Genomic DNA, 6,109 nt, shown 5'->3' with positions numbered 1-6,109 from the left:
TCACAGCTCTGGTTCGAAATAGAGGAACTCAAGCTTAGGCCAGAACTCCCCTTTCAAGTGTCTGGCATCCACAGAGAAGGGTCGATTAATGACCATCAACAGCTAGAGCTATGGTCCAGGATGCCGGCTCAGAAGCAGGACCCCCAAAGCCTGGGGTTCTCCCCTGAGATGTTCATTTCAGCTAGAGGCACTTCCGGAGACTAGCATGGCCAGTCTTTGGGATACCTGCCTCTCCTTTCCTCCCCCATTCACTCCCTACCCCACTCCCTCCTGCCCCCCTTCCCTCAGGCCCTCCCTTGCTACCCTCAGGCCCTTCCTCCCTATCCTCAGGCCTTCCCTCCCTCCCTCCCCTTACGCCTTCCCTCCCTCCCCTCAAGTCCTCTCTCCCTCCCCTTAAGCCCTCTCGCCCTCCCTCCCTCCCCTCAGACCCTCCTTCCCTCCCCTTAGGCCTTCCCTCCCTCCCCTCTAGTCCTCCCTCCCTGCCCCCAGGCCTTCCCTCCCTCCCCTCACACCTTCTCTCCCTCCCCTCAGGCCTTCTCTCCCTCCCCTCAGGCCTTCCCTCCTTTTCCTCAGACCTTCCTTCCCTCCTCTCAAGTCCTCTCTCCCTCTTCTCAGGCCTTCCCTCCTTTCCCTCAGCCCTTCCCTCCCTATCCTCAGGCCTTCCCTCCCTTTTCTCATGCCTTCCATCCCTCCCTTTAGGCCTTCCCTCCCTCCCCTAAGGCCCTCCCTTCCTTCCTTCAGGCCTTCTCTCCTGACTCTCAGGCCCGCCCTCCCCTCAGGCTCACTTTCCCTGCCTCATCTCTCTCATCTCCTTCATCTCCCTTATTTCTCTCCCTCCTTCCCTCCTCTCCCCAGACTCAGGCCCTTCTTGACCCTGGGGGTGGGTGCAGCTTTCCAATCCCAGGGGATAGGCTGTGTTGTCGTCACCAGAGGCTCCCCCACTTTACTGCCAGGGCAATCCAGAGGCCCCGGTGAGACCGGTCCTAGCATTCGGATATAAGGACTGAGCAACAGTGCAGAAGTCCAAATATACATTTCCCGCCCAGAAATCCAGAGAGGATAGTGACTCCTCCCAACCAGGCACTGAATTCTCAAATCCACTCTGGGCTGGGTTCACCTGGGCGCCGCTCTGATGAGGTCTCTCTAACCCGAGATCTCTGCCTGCTCATTCTGGAATTGACCCTAGGGGGGTCTGCGACTCTCACCCTCAGGGCAGACCAATGTGGTGCTAAGAGGCAAGCAGAGCCTGCCTTCCCTTTCCCTGCCTCCTGTCTGGATTCAGAGCTAGCCTGGGCTAACTGCCATCACCCTGGCACACAAGCTCGTGGAAATCTGGGCATGCCGGTAATGGGTGCGGTGGGGAGGGAGGAAGGAACAACCCAGAAGGCCAAGCAGCACCCCACCGCACAAACCTGGAGGGAATGTAGGGCAACACCAGGGGCTGATGCCAAAGTTGGCCACAAAGGTCAGTCATTACCTGTGGCGCAGTAAAGATCCTGTGGTCAGACCACTTCTCTCACCCAGAGAAGTCCATGGTGGGAACGAGCTGCCATTTTTCAGACTCTGAAACTCGGGCATTATCTTTTTAGAATGTTGGGAGAGATTTCACAGGATTTAACCATGTTCTTCTTGGTTCAAGTCAAGGAATAATTCCCAGATTGCACCTGCAAAGTTCCAGAAGTGAGTTCATCTTGAGGGTAGCAAAGATAAGGATCTAGGTTAAACTGCCGTCCCAAGGGGTTTATTGAAAGCTGCTCAGTATGTAGAACTCTCAGTCCCGGTTGGCCGTCTGTGCAGGGACAGAGGTGAAAAGGGTCCAAGCGGCTGTTAATTGTACATGTTTTCCACCCTGTGGGAAGATGTCTAGTTTTTAGCAAGAATCATGTCTTTCACAACCTGTTTCTGTGTGACCAAGTTGTGATTTTCCTTTCTGACTCTGGGAGTTACTGATTCATAGCTAGAACAAAATGGACCTAAGTCCCAGAAACGAATGAGAAGAAGAAGAAGAATGGTATTTGTTAAGTGCTTACTATATGTCAAGCACTGTTCCAAATGCTGAGGTAATAATAATACCTATAGTATTTTTAAGAGCTTACTATGTGCCAAGCACTTCATCCCGGCTCCACCACTTGTCTGCTGTGTGACCTTGGTCAAGTCACTTTGCTTCTCTGTGCCTCAGTTCCTTCATCTGTAAAATGGGGATGAAGACTGTGAGCCCCTTGTGGGACAGGGACTGTGTCCAACTCAGTTATCATGTATCTACCCCAGTGCTTAGAACAGTGCATGGCGTATAGTAAGTGCTTAACAAATGCCATAATCATCATCATCATTATCATCATCACTACTCTAAGCACTGGGGTAATTACAAGGCAGTTAGGTTGTCCCACGTGGGGCTCACAGTCTTAATTCTCATTTGACAGATGAGGTGACTGAGGCACAGAGAAGTGAAGTGACTTGCCCAAGATCACACAGCAGACACATGGCGGAGGTGGGATTAGAACCTACGTCCTCTGACTCCCAAACTCAGGCTCTTGCCGTTAAGCCATGCTGCTTCTGACTAGATATGTTAGCTCAGATGCAGACCCTGTACCCGCCGGGAGGGGCTCACAGTCTAACTAGGAGGGAGAACAAGTATTTCGTGCCCATTTTATAGTTGGGGAAATGGAGGAACAGAGGCATTAGGTGGCTTTCCCAAGGTCGGACAGCAGGCAGGTGGTGGAGACAGGATTAGAACCTAGATTTTCCTACTCTCGGGCCTGTGCTCTTTCCACTGGGCCATTCTGCTTCCCGAGTCACAGTGAGAGTACGGGAACATTTTTCACAATGCCACTGAAGTTTTCCGCTTGCTCTCCGCCGTTTGCTGATGATGACGTTTTCCCCATTTCTTTCCCCACCAATCATGGTACTTTGTCTTTTCTATTGCAAAAGCAAGTATTTTCCTAAATGACTTTTCTAAAGGACTGGGGTTTTCTTGTCTCCAAAGAGGCTACTGCATTGATTTCCTCATGGTGTGAAATCTGTAAATCAAGGAAAAATGGAGATTTTTAGAAATGGCAAAATAATTCATTCAACTGTATTTATTGAGCGCTTACTGTGTGCAAAGCACTGTTCTAAGTGCTTACGTAGTAGGACTAATGGTAGTATGGTAATAGTAGTGGTGGAAGTAGTAGTACTAATAGTAGTAGTAATGGTTCATTCATTCATTCAATCATATTTACTGAGTGCTTACTGGGTGCAAAGCACTGTATTAAGTGCTTGGGGAGAGTACAGTACAAAACGGACACATTCCCTGTCCACAATGAGCTCACAGTCTAGAGGGGTGGTAGAGATAGTAATAGCAGCAGTAGTAGTAGTAGCAGTAACATATAGTGAGCTCCTTTTGGATGAAATGCACTCACTAAGCATTTGGGAAGTCCAAAGTAGTCAAGGGACACATTCCTGCCCCTCAAGGAGCTTTATGCTCTAAGATGAAGTTGTAGTTACAAATGTAAACTGATATTTTAATCTTAAATCAAGAGAAATATCGCCGCCCACCCCCTTCACTCCATGACCACCTTGGTAAAGTATTTTAGATTTGTAATGTTATTTTGTAAAGTTTTGCATTTTTCGTTGTGATGCTCCCTGTTAAGAAAGAGCATTGAAGTTCTGTATTAAAGTATGTGGCAGAGAGAGTGTGAGAGGCCTATCTCTGAAGAACCTCATGATGTGCTTGAAGCCCGTTGGTTTGTGATATTGTTCTTTGTGGGCAGAACGCTGTAGGCCGGAGCTCACTGCCCACAGGGAATAAATTGCGTCCGCGTTCTGCTGGGCCAGGTTTTCGTTTTCTGTGGGGACCTCCTGGGGGTGAGGCTTCCCAAAAGGTGGGATTAGGGGAAAAATGGGACACAGGCATGTGTGGTTTTGGGGAGTGGCCACACCATATTCTCATTCACATGCTGGGAAGTAGCATGGCCTAGTAGAAAGAGCACAGCCCTGGGAGTCAGAGGGCCTGGGTTCTAATCCCAGCTCTGCCAGTTGCTTGCGGGGTGACCTTGAGCAAGTCACTTCACTTCCTTGTGCCTCAGTTCTCCTTCCTACTTAGACTGTGAGCCTCATGCGGGACGGGGACTGTGTCCAACCTAATTAACTTATATTTACCACAGTGCTCAGAACAGTATTTGACACATAGTAAGCACTGATCTACCACTAAAGAAAAAAAATATACTCTCCCACATTGTCAGACACCCACTGACACCCGCCTACAGGCTCAGCCTTGGTTGGTAGACTGCTGGTTGAGGGGTTGCTGTTCATTCATTTATTCATTCAATCGTATTTATTGAGCGCTTACTGTGTGCAGAGAAGTGTACTAAGTGCTTGGGAAGTACAAGTTGGCAACATATAGAGATGGTCCATACCCAACAACAGGCTCACAGTCTAGAAGGGGGAGACAGACAACAAAATAAAACATGTGGACAGGTGTCAAGTCATCAGAATAATTAGAAGTAAAGCTAGATGCACATCATTAGCAAAATAAATAGAATAGTAAAAATGTTCAAGTAAAATAAATAGAGTAATAAATCTGTACAAACATATATACAGGTGCAGTGGGGGCCCGGGTGTCACATTGCCAGCTGACCCCGCTCTTTCTGCAACTGGCAGCCCTCAGATTGTGAGGGCCAAAGTGAATTATTTCACACCCACAGTCCCCAGTTATAGGAGATAATAATTATGGTACTTGTTAAGTGCTTACTCTGTGCCAAGCACTGTCCTAAGTGCTGGGGTAGATAGTAGTTAATCATACTGGACATAGTCCCTGTCCCATATGGGGCTTTCACTCTTAATCCCCATTTAACAGATGAGGTAACTGATGGACAGAGAACTGAAGTGACTCACCCAAGGTCACACAGCAGACAGGTGGCAGAACCAGGATTAGAATCCAGGTCTTTCTGACTCTGAGGTCTGTGCTCTATCCAGTCCTTGCTGAACTTGTTGGTGAATTTTGGGCCTGTTCCAGGAGCTGGTGGTGGATGGGGACCATGAGAGGACAGAGAAGAGGCTGCTAGTAATTATAATAATTGGAGTATTTGTTAAACACTTCCTATGTGCCAAGCACTGTGCTTAACAAGATAGGTCAGATAAAGTCCCTATTGTCACCTAGGACTCACAGTCTAAAGGGAAGGGAGAATAATAATAACTGTGGTATTTGTTAAGCACTTAACTATATGCCAGGCACTGTACTAAATGCTGGGGTAGATACAAGCAAATCGGGATGGACACAGTTCCTGTCCCCCGGGGGGCTCACAGTCTCAATCCCCATTTTACAGATGAGGGAACTGAAGCACAGAGAAGTGAAGTGACTTGCCCAAGGTCACACAGAGAACAGTTTGGCCTAGTGGATAGAGCACAGGCCTGGGAGTCTGGGGATCTGGGTTGTAATCCCAGTTTTGCCACTTGTCTAATGTGTGACCTTGGGCAAGTCACTTCACTTCTCTGTGCCTAGTTTACTCATCGGTAAAATGGGGATGAAGACTGTCAGCCCCATGTGGGACAAGGATTAGGTCCAACCTGATTATCTAGTATCTACCCTAGAACTTAGTACAGTGCCCGACACACAGTAAGTACTTAAACATTATTATTATTATTACAAAAGAAGAAATAGGAATGAATAATCCACAGATGGGATCGACAGCTCCTAAATGATAATAATAACATTGGAATTTGTTAAGCGCTTACTCTATGCCAAGCACTGTTCTAAGCGCTGGGGTAGATATGAGGTAATCAGGTTGTCCCACATGGGGCTGACAGTCTTCATCCCCATTTTGCAGATGAGGTAACTGAGGCACAGAGAAGTTAAGTGACTTGCCCAAGGTCACACAGCAGACAAGCGGCAGAGTTGGGATTAGAACCCACAACCTCTGACTCCCAAGCCTTGGCTCTTTCCACTAAGCCATGCTGCTTCTCATAATTAATTGTTGATATTTAACTGTATTTATCCCTAAACAAGCATTTTTCATAACACTGGCCTGTCCAAATTGCCATCATCCCTAAAACTACCTGAAATTTAGGTCATTAAATAATCCATCATTTTAATTTGAAAATCCTCTCCCTCATTATCCTCATCCCCACACAC

This window comes from Tachyglossus aculeatus, chromosome 2 (assembly GCF_015852505.1).
Source record: "Tachyglossus aculeatus isolate mTacAcu1 chromosome 2, mTacAcu1.pri, whole genome shotgun sequence".
In the NCBI taxonomy this organism is placed as follows: domain Eukaryota; kingdom Metazoa; phylum Chordata; class Mammalia; order Monotremata; family Tachyglossidae; genus Tachyglossus; species Tachyglossus aculeatus.
This window is presented reverse-complemented; position numbering follows the sequence as displayed.